The sequence below is a fragment of the Numida meleagris genome, chromosome 6, assembly GCF_002078875.1.
Source record: "Numida meleagris isolate 19003 breed g44 Domestic line chromosome 6, NumMel1.0, whole genome shotgun sequence".
Lineage (NCBI taxonomy): Eukaryota > Metazoa > Chordata > Aves > Galliformes > Numididae > Numida > Numida meleagris.
In genome coordinates, this window is record NC_034414.1 from 60,162,322 (window position 1) to 60,182,346 (window position 20,025).

A 20,025-nucleotide genomic window follows, 5' to 3' on the forward strand; every position below is an offset into this window, starting at 1 on the left:
CTGGGGACAGGCTCTGTAGGTTCTTCAGTGCATGCATAGGCTGCCATGGGCAAGCTGAGCAAGGGCATGGTGTCGGAGCTGGTAAAGCAGAATTCTCCATACCCAAGACATCAACAAGTTTCTCTCCTTCAAAACATCCATCACTGCTTCAAACCTCAGAACTCAACCCTCATACACTGCACTTCCCACTCCTCCTCTATACTCCCTCCTCATCTTTTTTTTTTAACTGAATGGCCATAAACTTCACCAACAGATTCCATACGGGTTATGTTACACCACCACCCGACTCCAAATCAATTACAGCCCAAAAGGGATAGAGTTGCAGAGAGTCTGTGAAGCCCGGTCCTGGTGTTTCCGTGAGGGACAGAGAAACTACAGCGCTAAGACTGGAGCCTGGAGATCCAGCTGAAAGAACGGAGTGATTTCACAATGAAAGCATGGGACTGGGAGGCAGAAGACCTCAGTTTGCGTGCCAGCTCTGCTGCTGACTGCCTGTGTGAGATCGATCTCTTTATTTCATGTCTCAGCATATGGCTCCTTGCACACCAGAGTCCCCAGGGCCTCCCTGTGCTATCATAACACTGATGGCTCATGATAAAGATGCAGAATGCTTTCTGGGAGACTAAGGCACTGCGAGGGTCTGGGATTCTGTTTCAGCACAACACCAGATATTTCCACTGTAGTTCCAAGAAACACGAGCGTGCTGATCAGTAAGAACTACTGGAACGAACCATGCTCTTCTCTGACAGGCGTCATTAGGAGAAAAATCACGGCAGCACGAGGATGGAGGGGACTTAATTCACGAAGGTCTGTTTCCCGCTGTTACAAGCAACCATGTCATATAATCCTTCTCATAAGTCACATGCGTTTGTTTGTCAGGTGTACTTTACTGAGCCAAACTTAAGGTGTAACCTAAGAAAGCAAAGTAGCCAAACAAAAGAGCAACACTTTCCTTACAGGCAATGACTGTGAAGCACACAGAGATAAGGGATTAGGCAAGCTGGGGCTGCCGCAGATCTCATGAATGAAGCCCTCCACCATCTCCATGGGACAGCGAGCTGTGCTCCGCGCCAGCTGGGAACAACCTGCTGAAGGCTGCTGCCTGTCAGCTCAGGTCTGAGGCCTTTGGGGCTCGCTTGTTTTCTGCTGATCTCAGCAGAAACCGGAGCATTTTGAATGAAATTGAGTTCGACTCCTTCCCATTGAAGCTCTCTTCTGCTGCTTTAGTTTAAGGATGAACTCACCAAAGCTGGAAAAATCCATGGCTCGCAGCTAAAGAGCCTCAATTTGTCTCACTGAACTGAGAAAACCGGCAGTTGCAGGCGCTGCTGTCAATAAGAAATGGATACAGAAAGCGCCTTGCAAAACATGCTGTGTACCTGCATGTCCCAGTGGGGCACAGCCTGAAGTCTTGGCTCAGTTTTAAGCTCAGCACAGCTTTGGATGCATATTAAAGCAAGGATAATGAAAGAAGCAAGTGAATGCTCCTGGATAACCCAGTGGAAGATGCTGTCGCTAAGCACCTGTTTGATAAGTCAAACAAAGAAACATGACACATCACTCAAAAGCCAAATTTCTCTCTGGCATAACTCTACTAAATCAATCAGATTGCGCAAGGAATGAACTCAGTTCAAAACACCTCTGCCTACGGCCGCTCAGGGTTTGCCCTTCCCAGTTTTAGCACCGTTTCTTCAAAAGAATTGCGAGGTAGAGCGGGGAGTTCACCGCAAAGTCATCCCTTGTAGAATGGAAGCTATGGGCAGGGGAAGGGGGGTTCGCTTCCCCTCTATCCTAACCTGCCCCGAACTGCTCTGCTGCAGGAACATGGGGTATCAGCAGATGTGTTAGAGCCTTTCAGCGCATTCATACCAATGTGAGCGCAGAAAGAAAAAAGCCTTCACTCGCCAGCTTTTGATCCAAGCGAGCAAACAAACATCTCGGAAGAGCTCCTTTTTCCTCAGCAGTGAAATTCGTGGTAAAGCACCATCTTGATAGTTCCCAAAGAGATTCGCTTACAAAGATCAGTATAGGGGAGGCTTGTTTGGTCTCCCGAGATGTATCTCATCCTGTGACAATTCACTGTATCTAGCTATATGTGTATAATTATCTGCTCTGATACCTGAGCTTCTATGCGACAGTCCTACCCCAAGTAACCCAAACTATCCCCAAGGCATGGCACGCTCAGAACGGTCAGGGCCGAGGGGAGGGGAGCGGTGGACTGCCCCCGTTTGCCACTGGAAATCGGCATTTGAGGGCCTTGTACTAATTTCCTTGCTTGTGTGAGGAAACTTTTTGTGCATTTCTATAAAATAGGAGGCCAGAAGTGCACACCCCCATCTTACTTCCTAATATATTATGTCCTCCCCTGCCGAGTCCTGGGACTTAGTCTGGATTTGGTAACTGAAGTAATATAAATGTTAGCTAAGAAGTATTCCAGCAATATGGTTCCAATTTAGGCTTGTTTTGAAGTCTAAAGGACCAATATGTCTCAGAGATTCTCCACTGGACGCTCAGCCCCGATGCCATTTGCACGGGAGAGCACGCCGCTCCCCAGAGCCCTTCTGCGGCGCCGCAGAGCACAGGTTCACACTCCCAGGCAGGATGCAGAGCAGAGCACCACGAGCTCCAGGCCCTCGCCGATCGCTCTCTGCCTCTCCTGAATCCCCGGGGTTTTGCTTGGGGAAGGGCATCGTGTTTGCCAGGAGAAACAGCGGCGCGCAGGCCCTGCGCATTGCCACTGCTGTCACACTCCTCATCCTGCGTTTCGGGGCCGAAGCTGCCACCTCTGAAGGAAGCCATTCTCTGCGAGCTGTTTGCACTTCCCTTCAATAACACGCTCCTTGCAACGCTGCCTTTATTTGTGTAGACGTGCATTCTCCAGGTTTGCTGCCCCCTTTTCCTCCCTCACACCCCTACGGAGCCCCTGCCTGAATCCAAGTAATGAGCTAACCCATGGAACTCATTGCCCTTTATCTTGCTGGGGAACGTGCACCTTTTGAACTGCCATCTGCAGATTGTGTTGATGCACTGACTTGTTAACTGTGCCATACTGTGAAGGAAATGGCATGATTTAGATCAAGTGCTCTGGACGGCTGTTCATAAGAAACACTTGAGCCAAGCTGTTACTGCTCAGGATGTGCCCTGGGGAGAGGGGTTTCGTTTCGGGTCATGCTCTTGCCTTGTATGAGGGCAGGCGCAAAGCACTGAAATCACAGTCCTTCCCTGAAGCTGAGGGGAGGGGGGAGGAGAAACATTATGAAACCATAGAAGCGAAGCTGCCAAATTAACTTCTCACCCTTTCAATCACACTCCAGAGGATAAAAGCCTAACATTTCTGCCTCAGAAACAGGCTCAGTTTACACCAAACAAGTTATTTCTCTAATTTATCAGACTTGCCAGCTATCATTCTAATTATTGGAAACCTCAGACTTTTTATGAAGTCAGATGGACGGCATATTTGCATGGTCGTAACGTACCCCTGGATAAACAGGTCTCGAGGAAATAAAGGGTTTTTGGAAAGGAATCTGCAGGTTTAGTTACAGTTGGGGGGTAAAGACGCTACCACTGCAAAAAGTGGTTCTGGAGTTAATTTTCTTTCAAAAAACGCAACTTCCGACGTAGCATAACACAGGGAAAGTCAACAAGAGAGGAGGAGGCTGTGATGGAGAGCTCATCAAAAGCCTCCCATTGACTTCCACCGGCGCTGGGTCAGGCCTTCATCCTTTCTCTTTGCTCTCATAGCAGTGTAGCACGGAGCCAAGCTAACACCCAGCGGCCGCCCGGGCTGGAGGAGCAGGCAGAGCCATCCACACGGGCTGCTCGCCGCCCTTCTGCAGCGCAAACACTGATTTGTCCATTCTATGTAAATGGATGATTAGAGTCATTCTCTAAGACAAATTTACTTTTCTGCACGCTCTAAATCTGTTTAGTCACTTTAAAGGTGTCAATTATTGGAGCACGCTAAGACTATGAATTTCTTAGTAATAGCTTTAATAACATTTTGAAATGAAAAGCAGATACCTTGAAGTTGGCTTACTTTGAAAAGACATATGAGTAGATCTGGTTTTAATTTATGTCCTATTCTACATCTGGAATCCCTTATAATTAAAACTAAAAGCTGGACTACTACTTCCACCTGTCAAATGATGAAAAGATGAATGCACTAATAGCTTACTAAATAGCCCAACATGATAGAGTTTACTTTCCCGTTCCATACAGTAAAAAGGGATTTTGGACAGGAGGCTAAAGGTCTTTGGTCATTACTAATAGCACGCTTTCAGTATTAACCTACGTACCCCACTATCACCACCACCAGTGCCTTTTAGCACTGAGATCTCGAAGCTGCACTTTGCATTTTGATTAGATGCGTGTATAGATCTCTGCTGCTGCAGTGCTTCCAGCCTCCCCAATCCACACGTTGTCTGCCACGTAGCTTCCCTCTCCTATCGCTATTTTCAACCACTCCACACTTTTCTTCAGAGTGTCATAGGATGATTTTGAGTTGGAAGGGACCCTTCAAGGCCCTCGGTTCCCACTCCTCCACAATGCACAGGGGCACCCACAGCCCCATCAGGTGCTCAGAGCCCCATCCAGCCTGACCTTGGGTGTCTGCAGGGATGGGGTACCACCACCTCCCTGGACAACCTGTGCCAGTGTCTCCCTGTCCTTACTGTAAAAAAGTTCTTCCTTATATCCAATCTAAATCTCCTCTCCTTTAGTACATTTTAATTGCCAATCAAGTTGTCCGCTTAAATTTCTGAAGCACTCATATCCCAAATGACAGCTTTCCCATTGATGTGAGCAGTCCCTGGTGTGTGACAGCTCAAACCCTTCTCATGCCATTCCTTATGATCCCATCCTCTCCTCTTCCTGTTGATTCACCTGTCACATCTTACTACACTGCCTGACTCAGAGCATTTCAGTGCAAAAACAGGCCCTCAAAAGATCCGTCAGGATTTAGGATACAGACGCAATATAAAAATGTAACAACTGCTGGATTAACAGGTTAAAACGCAATACAAAGGTGTCCTCCTACAGAAATGCTTAATACTTTTTTTCATGGATGTGCTTATCATCCCTGTGTCTTCATACACACACAGCCACAATATGAACCCTTCACAGGAATACGGGAGATACCAGCTCTCCAGTGTGAGAATACAGCCTCTCTTGGCCCTTCAGAGGCATTCACTCCAGCAAAATCTTGCCCGTTTTTCTTCCAAGCTGTTGCAAAAAGAAACAAAACCCACGTGCAACAGAAGGATGAATTCGTTTGCAAGGCTGCATGTTCATTTTAGATATAAATGAAAAGCAAAGGTGTTGGTTTCCAAAGGAGACCTGCGGTTCCACCCTTGCACAGCCCTTGCAGCAGGCAGCCAGTTGTGTGGGGCCATCTCTGAAGACTCATTGCCTCCTCATCTGCTCCGGTCTCCTCTGTCCACAGAAATATGAAAATGTCCCATTTGGAAAACAGGATTTTATTCTGCTTTAAAAATAGTTTTGAATACTCCAAACTGTGACGGTTCCCTGGTTAAAGCGGCCTCATTAACGCTGTTGTTGGTATCATTGTTGCCCTCACATCTCTTTTTCTTTTCCAGTGAACAAAAGAAGAGGAAAAACAAGAAAAAATTAAAAAAAAAAAAAAGTATTCTTACACTTCTGAATATTGACAAATAAAGTGTTTTTATATGACTGCGTTCCTCACAGGGAAAGGAGGAAATGAAACTCTTGTCTCCCAAGTCCCCGGAGAGCTGCCCAAGTGCCTCCTTGGCGCACTGCTGCCATATTCAAGCAGAAGTTTTAGGTCAGATGGAGAGTTATGGCAAAAGCTGTCCCAAATATTACAAACGCGCAGCACTCGACTTCTTACGTCAAAGCAGAGAGTAATGTTTCAACTGCTCCAGCAAGGAGGAAATGATGCAGGTATTAAACATTATTACGAGAACAGAGACACATTAATTACTGTTTATCCACCAGGACTGTGAATGGAGCTTTTTGTTGTGAAGGATTTTCGTGGGGAAAGTTAATATACTTCATCCAGACCATGAGATGGTACAAATCAGTGTAGTTCCATCTAAATCAATGGATCAGTGTTGATTTACAGCAGCTGAGGATCAACCCCCTCTTTTTTGGTCTGCTGAGGATTGTATAACATACACTGCCTAGAAACACTGATGACAAATTTGAAACCGTGTAGGGATATGCTGAACCATAGAGCCTGATTCAAACCCAAACTGGCTACTCTCCTTTTAAATCACTGAGAGCTGCTGTCTTAAATGGTACTGTCAAACGAGCATTTTGAAACATGCATCAAAACGCAGCGGCTGCAGGCTCCGGTCGGTGCCGCGCACTCCGCATTCCATACAAACTCCAACCCGCCCAGTGCCGATTCATAAATGATGTGTTGGTTTAATCTATTTTTCACAGGGGGTGTTGCAGAGAAGGAAAATTAGAAACAGGTAGAAGGGACTGTTATTACTGTCTCATAGTGTGCTCTTGTACATGAGGATTGGATTAAGATAACATCTGGTCTATATTTCTTGAACTATTTCCCTTTTATCACAAGAAAATCGGCAACCCATCTCACAACTGCTCCTAATTTAGATCTAAATATCACTGATGAAACATTGTACAACATGCTGTTATCTATTAAAATGATTTCCCTGAAGGAACGGTGGATACTTTTATATTTTCCGGCGAAGCCAACCATATTCCCCCTCAGCACTAACTGGTTGCCTTATAATCAAATACTCAAATGGTAAAAGCAAGATCACTTTGGAAAAACAAGTGAGTCCCTGCTAAGTCTTCAGCTGGTGCAAATCAATGCATATCCACTGATTGAAGAGAAACGATGCCCATTTACACCATCTTCTGTCGGATAAAGGCTTTGATTCCTGCACGGTACAAACCTGCAATGTGCTACATATCTTCTGCACTCACTGGTTTGAAGAGGAACTGCTTAAAATGAAACCTAGGCTCGGATGCGTAATGGAGCAAGAGGCAGCAGAGGAACAACCAAGAGTCCTGTGGTTCTCTTTGGGAAGCAGAGAGGCAGAGCACGGCACGCTGTCCTCCCTCCCATTCGCTTCAAACAGAAGAACTGTCAGTGGAATGCAGTAATCTTTTTTTCAGCACTTTGCAGAGTTCAAGTCCCCAGAAAGGAGCCTATTGAGCTCAGCAAATAAAAACTTCTGTTTTCTTCGCGAGTCTATAATTCATTTTCATGGACGGTAAATCAGGGAAAAAAAAAAAAAAAAAACCTCTTACAATCTCAAATTATTTTGCATACCTTCGCTGCACATCAGTTTTAGCCATTTGCATTGTCTCCTCACCACTTAAAAAGGGGAATTAGATAAGCATACGCTCTCTGTATTAACTGGTTTAATTTAAAAGTGATTTCTACCATCTGGAATTACTGTTTACTGTTGTTTGGAGGAGGAAAAAAAAAAAGAGAGAGAGAATCTGAAACCGTAGAAAAGATCATCACAGAATAATCAGTTTGAAGGAGGGAGAAGCACACAAGGAATGCAATCGATTGTCCACCAGCCCACTTGTGTATTTTGGGGGGAATTCTGAGAATAAAAACTCTCTAGCAGTTATCACCGGGCACGCTGGAGCCATTCATTTTTCACCTGCTTGTGTCTGTTGTCTGGCAACCAGTCAAGGGTGCTATTAGCAGAATTAAGCACCAGAAGAGAAGATTACCCTGTAGGAGGTAAGATAAAGACCGGACAGCGTGGCTTGTTATCAGTATCACAACAAGGACCAGGTCAGTGTGGGTTTCATTTCAAACAGGTAATCTCTGCTGAAATAACAGAATCATTGTTGCTTTGAAACCTTTATGTGATTCTGGATTTAATGAAGAACTCCAGCAAGCCCGAAGCAGACACACGGAGAAAGTAAGAAAAAAGCAGTGCACCAGTGGAAAATGTCTTTGTCCTGTAATTCCAGGTCAATATAGTGAAATACCGGATACTATTCAGGGCACTTTTATACCTTGGTTTACGTCTCCCCTCCTTCTCAGGTCGCTATCTGTCTACCAAGTTTCGGTCTATAAACATGCAGTAACGTCATGGAAAATATTTCAAGCATAATAACATACGCAATTATAGTACATCTCCCAAAGCCTGAACGCAAGCAATGAATCAAAGAATTCCAGGGCAATTCCTTGAAATACAACTTTTTTCTAAGTTCTATTCAAAGGCCCGAAAGATGTCAATGGGACAAGCTGCAAGAGGAAGATGCATGTTGCAGCTGATGTTGATGGACAGCATTTTAGGCTTTTCTGGCAAACTGCCTAAATGTTTGTCTTGATAAGTAATTGCTGAATGGACTTTTCCTTTTTTCTTTGTAAGGCACCTTTCTTCAGTCACCTCTGCTAGAAATGCACATGAGCTGTTTGGAGATTAATCTCCTGTTTGTGTTGTGGATGCTCCATCCCTGGAGGTGCCCAAAACCAGGCTGGAAGGGGCCCTGGGCAGCCCCACCTGCTGGGGGGCACGCAGTCCATGGAAGGGGTGGAACTGGATGGTATTTCAGGTCCCCTCCAACTTCAGCTGTTTTATGACTCTGTGATTCTACAGTATTGTTTGCAGAAAGTGCTAACTAGAGAAATACTTCAACTTGTAAGTTGGAAAATACGAAGGATGAGCTGGCAAACATTACCGAAGTACAAAGAAAACAAGGGAAGGAGTTGTCCCATCTATGGCCTCTTACCTTAAGGCGATCTCGGTTTTCCAAGACTTGGAGGCATTTAAAGAAAGCTTCACTTTGGTGTGGACATTGTCAGTCACGTGCACAACCTCTTAAAGCCATGATACAAGGCAAGAAGCCTGGTAGAAGCAAGTCAAGGCTGTAATATCTTCTGCTGGAGCCACTCCGAGTTCTGGATGTGGAGCAGAAAACAGTCGATTAGGCAGGGTTCTTCTACATGGTGATGGTCCTCTGACTTCCTTAGCACTCAACACAATCTGCAGATGATATTTACAAAGAAGGGTCAACACAGCATCAATTCCAGATAAGACTATTATAAAACCGTGATGAGATGCAATCAGTTACAAAACTAAAGTCTCGTGGCCCACATAGCATCGATCCTCTTGATGTCATGGAATACAAGTCTTAAAAAGCTTTAAGTGTATTACTGATTATAAATTTGTTTGGCAAAAAGCAGTGGAGTTGACAAAGTAAATAGGAAAAATCTTCCCAAAACGTCTGTTTTAAACAAGACTTTGTAACAAGTGATTCAGCACTCGGCCTATGGCTCGAATATGGCCAAGCAGCAGCTCCATGTGGGAAATCAACTCCAAAGGGGCAAAGAATGTAGTCCCAGAGCTCCAAGAAGTATAGCACAGGGATACAGCCTACTGTGGTCAGAGCCATTCAAGAATATTATCAGAGTTCAGAAAAAGAGAATACTGATGCCGATAAAGTTTGCAGATGGCACAAGGCTGGGTGGAGCAATGAATAGCAATAGAAATGTGTCGATTCTTCAGATTTACCTAATTTGTCTCGTTATATATTTTGGAAAACAATCAGATGCAGGGTCATCCATCCATCCATCCATCCTTTCAGAATGCATAGTGCAGACAGATCATCACTTTCAGACTGCTTTTAATATTGAATCTTAAACATTTTGCAATGGTGAGTGCTACAGAAAACACGCAGAATGATTGACAGGTGCAATACAGACACACAGTAGAAGTCAACAGCAGTGACAGACATGGAATACATTGTCAGATTTGCCCCTCTATGCTTTTTACTCACATTTTTTATACCTTCTATCAACACTAAATAAGAGCTGTCAGAACTACAAAGCCAAAGGGCTCAGAATTCAGTACTTCTGTATTACTCTCACTGCCAAATGCCATCTCAGCTATAGAGAAATTGGTCTTTAAGGAAATCATTTTCTGGTCCTAAGACAGCAAGAAAACAAGAATGAGAGGCTGGCTTGGCATTAAGAGCTGTTTGGTTCCTGGATGGGATATATTAGCGCTGATTTTGCCTCCTTAGCAAAGGCCAGTCACTTCAGTTACCCCAAACCTACCCCGGTGGAAGTATTCACATTGTCTGCACTGCCAACAGACAACACTATCTGGTTTTAAATCCAAAGAGGAGTAAGGTACCAGCCTCAAAGGAAGCCCAGTGTCCCCACCCTTTCAAGTTGATAGCTGAAACAATTACTTGCTCATGCCTTGTATTTTGCTAAACTATCCCAATTATTCTTTTTGCTTCTGTGATGCCTTGGAGGCAAAGAAATTGCTGCATAGGTCAAAGAAATATGGAAATCTCCTCATTCATAATAAAACTTAGATTCTGAAACGAGCTCCACAGGAGCAGGCTCCAGGCTCATGACTCCAATGAGTCCACCGGGGAGCATATGGGCTTGCCTACAAAAAGATCGTGGCAGATTTGAGCATATGAGCTGAGGGGGCTGATCCTGCTAACACCTCATACCGGGCATGGAGCCAGGTGCGCAGAGATATTCAAACTAAATCCTAATTAAGTGTCTGAATTCCCAGTGAAATCCATGGGCAGTTGGATGCCGAAATATCAACGTGGATATTGATCCAGTTGCTTATCAGTCTGAGCAGTATCCCACTGATTCCGAGAGCAGGTGATGGCATTTGCTATTTTATTCCAATTTCCCTTCTTTTTGCCTTACATGTGAGAAAAGTGAGCTCTGAGGATGACTGCGTTATCATTAAGTGTACACATGCTAGCACCTTCTCCAAGGAAAAGAAGGAGTCATATCTCAGCGTGAACCCAAGCTTGAGCAACAGAGGGAGAAAATCAGTACATCACTAGAACCCACAAGGCCTGAAAGCTTCAGAGACTGGATCCTATAAAGCCTTGTAAAATAGTTAGCTCTCAAAGAAATGCATATACTCTAAAACATAATGACCTGCTCCACCCTTTTTGCCACATTACCATTGAAATGAGCTGATAAAAAAGGTTTGGTGACCAAGCCAATATAAAAACATTCTGATTTCACACCAAAGGCATGCTCAGCTTCTAACAGGAACTAAGAATCCTGCACCTCTCTTAGATCGTATCTTTGCTGCCCACTCAGAGTCAATGATTGATATAACAGACGTGTTGAATCAAGATGCTGGTTCATTCTTTTCCTTTTTTATGCAGCCACTTTCAGCCAACAGATTTTTTTCTCCCAGAATATCTGCGATTCCTTAGATTCTTTGAGGCTATTCCCTTCATAATTGGAGGAGCTGCCTGAGCACAAAGCTGCAGCACGGCGCTTTCTCCCCGCTGTAAGAGCTCCCTGGGTCAGAGGCACACATTGCTGCAATCAGGTCAGCCAGCTTGAGAAAGCAGGAACGCTGTGGTGGGCAGAAGAGCCCAAAGTAAGGAGACAGGAGGGAAAACACTCACGTCCCTGTTATTTCTTTAACAGATTAGGGACTGAGCTAGATCCCACTGAAGTCAGTGATGCGGCTCCTATCAAGTCCAACAGAACTAATCTCTGAGAGCGTGTTTTCTTGCCGGCAATCTGAGCAATATGGCTGGGCCCTACAGAAAACAATCCTTTACTATATCCTAACCTATTCAGCTCTTCAGAAAAGCCAATCTTCTTTAAAAGAGCACCTTCAGGATGCAGGACCCCACTCACGTTGCTCCCATCCTGTTACTTTCCTCCTCTTTGCATGCTAGGAGTTATTAGTGAGGATTCTCAGCTTCTTTCAGATATAGAACACACCTTTAAATAAAGCAGCTCCTCTTTTCCATGTCGTATTTACATGAGCTGTCACTCTTCCTACTCATACCTGGAGGGTAAAGAGAATCTGCAGAATCATAACTCAAAAGTTACCTGCGTCTGCAACTTAGCAGGTGAGAAGAGCTACACAAGTGGTGCAAACCATGGGGAGATGCTCACAAGCTGCAGGTTTTCAACTTTTGATTAAAGCATCCTCTGTATTCTGATATCCTGGCTCTGTTTCCTACTGTGCCCAAACACGGGGAGCCACATTCAAGCTCTTTGTGTTTGACCAGACAAGCATCTGCACCAGTTGGCCACGTGAGTTGGTGCTGGAAGAGCCACTGCTGAGATACAGCTCAGAGCACACGCATGTTCTGAGTTTCCTCAAGGGGAGGTCTAGATTAGACATCCAGGAGGAAATCTTTCACTGGGAGGGAGGTGAGGCCCTGGCACTGCTGCCTAGAGAACTGCGGGTGCCCCATTCCTGGCGGTACCCAGCACCATGGATGGGGCTCTGGGCAACCTGAGCTGGTGCCTGATTCAGAGATGGGTAAAACCCTGCCAGCAGGGGGGGGGCTCAGAACCAGATGATCTTTGAGATCCTTTCCAACCCAACCACTCTGTGATCCTATGATTCCTCACTGCCTAGTGAGAGAGACAGCTTTCAGCTCCAGCAGACCGAGAGCCACCATTGCTAGTACGGCTGTTCAACTGACAACTCCTGAGAAACTGTTACTGACATCTATTGTTGACAGGCTCCTGGGGTCCACCCATGTAGTGCCTTCCTATCACACCTTAAGGCACTAAGCAATCGTCGCTCACCTGCGCACACGCTTCAGTGTGTGCCTTACGCTGGTTTGGTGTGGATGGAGAGATGGGTGGATGTGCTGTCGATGAGGGTGGATGGATGAGTTGTAGGAGAGGCTGTGAGAGTTGACTGCAATTTTGAAATGCTAGACGTTGATGAAAAGCAGGTTTTTAAGTTAGAAAAATAATTTCTGATCCACAATTTTTTTGTGTGTGTGTGTACAGGCTCATGTTCTAACTAAAAATACTTTGCTCCAGGGATGCTGTTTGTTTTCTACTGCTGTCAGTGCAAGCAGCCTGGATTGACAGAATCTGGATAGATATTATAACCAAACTATTCTGAGAAAACAAATCTTAAAAACAATATATGCGATGCAGCTGTTTAGTAGCTCCCCGGGGCTTACTGGTGCTTGCTGCCAGCTCTCAGCTCTTTTTGCTGTAAGCCAGGAGGGCCCATTTCTTTCGATTACCTTATAGAGTATATATGTCCCTCTCCTCCCCATGCTGTCACCCTAGAAGGCTCTAACAAGTCTCCCGCTGCCACATTCTTGTTCTCAGGAAGATCTGTTAACATTTTTGCCTCCTTTTGATCTTCTGAGCCTTCTCCCAACACTCTTCACAGCCTCCTGAAGATGGGATTCTCGAAGTCCATAATTTGCTTATTGTCTCCCTAGTGTAAGCTTCAATGGTTTTCATCCGGGAAGCTATTTCCTATTGGATTCCAGGTTTAAGAGTCGTACTACCACCTGAAACAGACACTAGCACCTGTCTGTTGCTCAGCGACTCAGTTGCATATAGGTATTTTGGGATTTATGTCTGATAGCTCCTTTCCCTTTCACTGTTCAGTTTAACCATACGGAGATGCAGCAGCTGGCAGTAGAATTTACATATGAAGTGATACTTAAGGGTGTAATAGTAGAGGAGACCTCTTGTATTCACAGAGAGTCCCACAGGGCTTCTAGGGGTCCATGCCTTTGGCCTTTGTTGCAGGATGGAAGCCTAAACAAACCATCTAACATCGTAAGAAAATACTTCTCAGCCTATTACAGTCCCCCCAGCACCACCACCCCTCCCATCGGTTAAAATAGCACAGTATTCTGTACCACAAAGGACTGTAATTTGTATGGAATGCTAAGCACTTGGGAAGCACAAGGGGACACTGAGCGGGGAGGTCTCATCCCATAGACACTCTGTCCCTTTCAAACCATGGGAATACAGCCTGCCTCCCTCGATGTGTAATGCAGCCTTGAGAGATGAATGCTGATCTTAGCCCGAACAAAAATTAAAAAAAGATGTTTCCAAAATGGCACGGTTCTCCCTTAGCCCAGAATCTTTCCCTTAGAACAATGAAGCTTTTTATGGGTTACATGCAAACAAAGAATATGGAAGATAGAATCATAGAATCCTTAAGGTTGGAAGGGACCTTTAAAGGCCATCTCGTCCAACTCCCTGCAGTGCACAGGGACACCACAGCTCCATCAGGTTGCCCAGGGCCTGGTCCAGCCTGGCCTTGAAAGTCTCCAGGAACGGGGCATCCACCACATCCCTGGGCAACCCGTGCCAGTTTACTCTTCATCCACAAATGAAATCTGATTACATGTCACTGCTCAGCCATATGGAACAGAGAACATCTCACCTCTAGGGACGTTAGATGCTAAGTGGTGCCTGCTGCCACCTACGACTCTTCCTTCATGGCACTGAAGGAAGACTGAAGAAATAAGATGGACTGAATCTCCAATTGGTAAAAGTAGCAACAATCAATCACTGGACATTCATGGCTTAGACCTCAACAGCTACCTGCAGGGCAGTCATCATGAATGTTTGGTTCAAGGATTTCTGACGCTTTCCACTTGTTTCGCACGATTTTATCAGTTGAACTAGTTTTAATGCAAGTAAACTACATTCACAAAAGACAAAATTCTTGTTCTGAAGTGCTGCGTCTCTTTTCTGCTCTTCTGATTGTGGTGACAGTGGGCACAGGGAGAAGTTGCCATGGTTCTATGTGGATTTTCTATCCCTTTTGCTGACTTTTTTTTTTCGGTTGAAATCCTGCTTCCTCACAGTTTCACTCATATTATCTTCTTCTTTCTTACAGTGGAGTGCTAATAGTGTTAGCTAGGCCACATCACCCACGCTTCTCCTGTGGAGCCGTGACTGCGGCTGAGAGGTTGGGTGGGCAATGGGGAATGGCAGCGCTTCCAGTTACTGAAGGCCAAATGCCACAAGGAGCACAGATCAGAAGCCTAAGATAGCTATAAGCAATGACCACAATTTGAAACCTGGATATAGATCCTACACAGAAGGCACAGTCATAGCAGAACGGTGTCTTTTAGCTTCCACTGTTCACCATCCTTGCTGGACTATACGAATATCGACAGCTGAACTATTTTTAATTTTCACGAAGACTGAAGAAGGAAAAAGCCTCCATCCCAAAGACTCAAAAATAAATCCACGATGAGAAAAGCAAAAATACCAAAAGCATTCACGATGTCTACTGTTACTCATTGGATCTCCACTGTCAGCAGAACTCCCAAGGAAGCTGCACGGCCACAATCCTTCCATTTCCAAATCCATACCCAGGTATAACACAAGGCAGGATTTGCAGGGTGTGGAATACCGTGCTGTGATCTTTGGCCTTCTGGGAGACAGGAGGTCAGACAATCTTCTGAGATGAGCTCTGATTGAGGGAAACGATCATTCGCTCCCCCACTGCAATTCACTCAACCTGTGGGAAAATTTTTTGATCCATCTGAAAAAGAAACAAGGGAATTTTCATCCCTCTTCTTCCTGGTGAGTTGGTTCAGCTTCTACCATGCAGTCAGGCAAGCACATGAGTGGCAACAGAAGGAGTGGATCCATTTAGTAATGCAAGGCAGAGGAGCAGAACTGCCCCTTCCAATTGAAGCGAGCTGGTGGACTGATTCAGTCTTACCATGTAAATTCCCTCCTGGTCCCTATAAAGAGAGTTGATGCATAGGTGACCTGAAGTGCCATCCAGAGGAATGGCTTAAGACTGCACTTAAATCTTTTGCCTGATAGGGATAGAATTGAAGCAACGCTATTGAATGAGGTAAATACGGGCCATGGTATCTATGCCTTAATTTGTTCTTGCCAAAAGGTCAGTTTAGATGGACCCAAAGGGAGGACTGCATTATGCATCTCGTTTGAAACAAAAATCTTCCTTTTCCCTTGAATACAGGCATTTTGCTCTTCTGACTATGCACACCTGTTTTCTCGACTAACTCAAATCCTTGCAGCCACGTGTGCCCAGGGGAAGGAGGGAGTGTAATAAATAGCAGAAGCAAATAATTTACCCAGTAAAGAGCATTCCATGCTTTCTGTATGCAAATTCTGCATAAAAATTCTACTTATATGGCACAGAACTGCTCTGAACTGAACTCTAAAAATGTTTAAGGCAAACACAGCTGTTATCAAGTGTTGTTCTTTCCAAAATGCCATTCAGTTTGATAGTTATCGCTATGCCAACAGCGTTCCCAGTTCAAATCTCTCTTTTTGAGGTCTTAACAACTGCTTTACCCAGGAGAAATTCACCCTGAAAGTCAGTGCTCTAAATCTACAGCCAAACGTGTGTTTCTCCCTTCTTATAATACCAAGTCAGCCCAAATTAACTCCAACAGATCCTGGGCAATGAGGCTGAGATAATTTAGGTTTTAGAATTGCAAATATTTTTAATTTGAGGACATTCTTTTTAACTTCCCTGTTCAGCAAAATATTTTAGTGCCTTTGAGTACATACTCAAATCTCACCGGTGTCAGAAGACAGATGATATATGATGCTCAGACCCCAGTATCTGGTAAAATTTGCTGAAGTGATTGGAATTGTAATAACACCTTATTCAAATACCAGTTTTCAAGAGCTGGGTTAGATCAGAGTTGTATTTTAGTTGACTGGTTGGACTGTTGTTTGTATTAGCTTTTAGGAAAGCTGGTTTATTTTCATCCAGCTATAAAGAATTGGGTGTTTTTAAGAATTAAAAGCCTTTTAAGTGTTTTTAAGAATTAAAAGCCTTTTAAACTCAGAATTCTACAAAATGAAAGGGGAAAGCACTTCACTTATGCTTCCTTCAGGAGGCAGGTCATAGGATCTATCTGCACGTCGAGTTCTTGAGAAAACATCTCAAATAACCCAGCAGCTGGGCATTTGTAAATGTCATAGAGACAGTAAGGTCAGCTCCCCAGCTGAGCTCTATTTAATTCAAATCAGGACCTGAACGGTTGATTACTGAGTATGGTTTAGAACCATAGAATCACCAAGGTTGGGAAAGACCTCTGATCAGCCAGTCCAGCTGTCCACCTACCACCAATATTTCCCCACTAAACCGTGTCCCTTAGTACAACATCCAGATGTTTCTTGAACACAGCGAGTAGTATATGCTATTTGATGTGTATTATTTACCATTATATGCATGCGTGTGATTTAAAAATCATGAGCTGGAATGATCTCATTCATCGCACTGAGTGCCTAAGAGAGAGACAGGAACTCACTGCCCCTTTACATCTCTGCATTTCCTTCGCCCTCGCCAAAGTGATTCCTGTGGAGGAAACAGAGCAGGCAGCCTTGTCCGGGCTGCCTCTCTTCATCCCTTTCAGATGGGTGGATCTTTAGGGATCATCCTTCCCAGAGCACCAACCAGCACTGCTGAGCTAATGAGGTGGAGCAGGTCATCTGCACACAAAACAGAATGGGAGCAATCCTCCTTCCGCTCCGAAGCAAAGGCAAGCAAGTGCTGCAGCGTGCATTCGTGCAATGTAGCATATCTAATACCAAGCCCCAAGAGAAGGAAATTCATGGAGTGCCTTGGGAGCACAAACCAATATCATCGTTGGAAAGCCCAACCTTACAGCTGGAATTCCATTTTTAGAAAGTGAAGTAATGGATCCTCTGTGCAACGTCAAACCACTCTGTACAGCGCGTTCTCCCTCATTAGCTCACCAAGCAGCAACAGCAGAGAAAAGCGGGGGGTTACTGATGCGTTGTAATTACTGACTGACAGCCTGTCACTGGGCAAAGCAGAGGAGAAGTCTCTAATTAATGCAGGCCAGTTACTTTCCTCTCTGAATGCTTCCTTTTCCTGGAGCACAAGGTGGAGCTATGGGAGGGAAGCCCAACCCAAGGCCTGGTGGCTATTTCCATCTCTGTCACCAGTAGTAATGTGAACAGGTTTGACCTCATCTGGGCACAAATATAGCTTTGAGAAGAGCAAGAAACAAAGGCAGATGGGCCCGTCCACTAGCAACGAAGTTATTAACCCTGGATCCTAATAGTGAGCGCACAAATAATCACAGTTAAGGAGTCCTGGTAGCAGGCTGAGCTCCATGGTACTGCTGCCTTCAGTATCTCATGAGGATACTGCACAGAGCACATCCTCAGGGTCTTTTAGGGTTTGTGTAATGGTTTTTAGAATTCTCAAATGGTTAGCATCAGGTACAGGGATATGCTGTCTGTTCTGCCTTTTGACTTTATTTTGTAGTCCAGCTTCCCATCATCAGTGAAGATGGGCAGAGGGTTTTCAGCTATATGCCACTACACTGGATGTGCCAAACCTCTGCTCTTCCCTCAAAAGAGCCATCCTTTTGCCTTTATAAGGTACAAACTAATAGTTCAGGTGAAGGAGAAAGGTGGCAGAGAAACACCTTTCCTCAGTAGGCAGGTCCAAATTACTGCATGGGGACCCTCACACACTCTCCCAGAGGAATCACACATAAAAAGCAGAGAGAGAGAAACAAAAGATGAGTGAAAATGTCACAGAGCAAGGAGGAAGCCTGATATCTTGATCCCGAGTGTGTTTAGTTATACCTGATATTGTAGACATAGGAAGAGCCTTGCAAGAGTTAGGTGGAGGAACACATTGAGAATTACTGCTGTAGATTTCAGCAGTTTACTGCTGACAGATTTCAGGTGTCAAAGACACAGTCCTCAAGATGTCAAAGCTGACAGACAGTCCTGTGTGAGAATGCCACGAAGGAATCTGATTAAGACAATCTGCAAGAGACAAAAGAAAGGTAATAGAAAAGATAATCATTTTCCAGGAATGAAAGCAACGCTGCTGAAAAAACATGGAATGCTTCCAAGTTCGGGAAGGACTTCAGTTACAGTCCATGTTGACATCCATGGCATTACACCAGGCACCATACTGGAGCTCTTGACAGACTGCAGGACAGGGTTTTTAAATCTTTTTTTTTTTTTTTACCTTTTCAGAAAACTTTCCAAGCAAGTTTTCCTTGCTTGGAACAGTAAGTGAAAGTTTAGCTAGGTAGGCAAACAGTGAAGGAGGGGAAACTTGGTTTTGTTGAGCACTGAAACTCTTACAGGGAAGAGGGTTTTAGTCCTACACAGAGAGTTAACAACCTCTTGGAAGAGAAGCTGGGAGTCTTCAAACTAGCTGTGTCCTGGGAGGCTAAAAATGAGATAATCGTGATAGGAATGCCTAAATGTGTGTGTAATCTCTAATTGGACAAGATTTGATTAGCGAATAGCACTATAATTCAAGGCATTATCTAGCCTAAGGATACCTCACTACTCCTTTGCTGGAGATTATCAAACCACAGCTCAGTCAGTAAGAGATGTTCCATTTCTAACACAGCCAGGTTGATCAGGTAATTTCAGGGCATGGTTAAGTGGTACCTCTAAGCCAATCCACAGCAAACTGCCAACAAAAAGGCTGGCTCACCCTCCTGGCTTTTTTATCCCCTGCCATTTCTTATGCTCCTTTGTGTGTACAGTGAGCTTCTTCAAGGAATTAAGAGTGCAATTGCACAAGACAGCTATTTATCTGCTTAAAGAGAGATGTGACTGTACAGTAGGAGGTGCAGAATTACCTCTTTCAGTAGAAGGGCAAGATGGTAGATCAGCTCAATTGTATCACATCTTTGGTTCCTTCCAAGAGGAGGAACATCCGGATGTAGATAGTCTGAACCACCCTCTAGAGATTTCTCCCTAAATTATAGAAGAAACCTAACGTGATTGCAACTTAACCCAAAGAAAAAGAGTAACTATCAATGTGTTTACCTTCCCCAAGCTGGCTCAGACCAGAGCCTGATGACTACTAAAGTGCATGGGAAGAAGGGAGCAGAAAGAGCAGAGGATAACATGATACTGAGGCAGTTCTGATTTAGAGATTAAAATGCTGTGGATGCACATCCTAATTTAATCTGGCAGACGAGCAGTTCCACAATCTATACTTCTCACAGAGCTGGGGAAAAAGCAATCTACATGAAAGTCATGAAGAGTAGCTGAGGATAGCAAAGTCTTAAACTGGACATACAGGACAACGTCTAAAGGATCTTTAAGTGTTGTGGTTTGAGAGATAGCAAGCTTAAAAACCTCTGTGTTGAAATAATAGGAAAAGTAGTTAAAAGGAGGTGTTACAGACCCTTTCTTTCTTTCCTTATATAGTTAAGTAATACTAATATAGCTGAAATCCAGGGTAAGTCACTCAATCTGAAGGTTAAAGTCAGTGATTACATCTCCTTCTGTAAGGACAGAAGGAG

At 44.5% G+C, this 20,025-nt stretch overlaps 1 protein-coding gene across 13 annotated transcripts in view; it reads right to left on the bottom strand.

Moving 5' to 3' along the window:
- BMP4 (bone morphogenetic protein 4) overlaps positions 1 to 20,025 on the bottom strand; it is a 163,763-nt gene that overhangs the window by 94,355 nt on the left and 49,383 nt on the right. For 9 of the 13 annotated variants that reach the window (XM_021403061.1, XM_021403063.1, XM_021403058.1 and 6 more), the window contains 2 exons: positions 18,332 to 18,517; positions 8,713 to 8,966 (listed from right to left, as the gene is read on the bottom strand). The gene's annotated coding sequence lies outside the window, so the exon portion shown is untranslated. Of the gene's footprint in view, positions 1 to 8,712; positions 8,967 to 18,331; positions 18,518 to 19,353; positions 19,460 to 20,025 lie in introns of those variants that run through there. The other 4 variants (XM_021403060.1, XM_021403056.1, XM_021403059.1 and 1 more) reach the window with 4 other exon arrangements.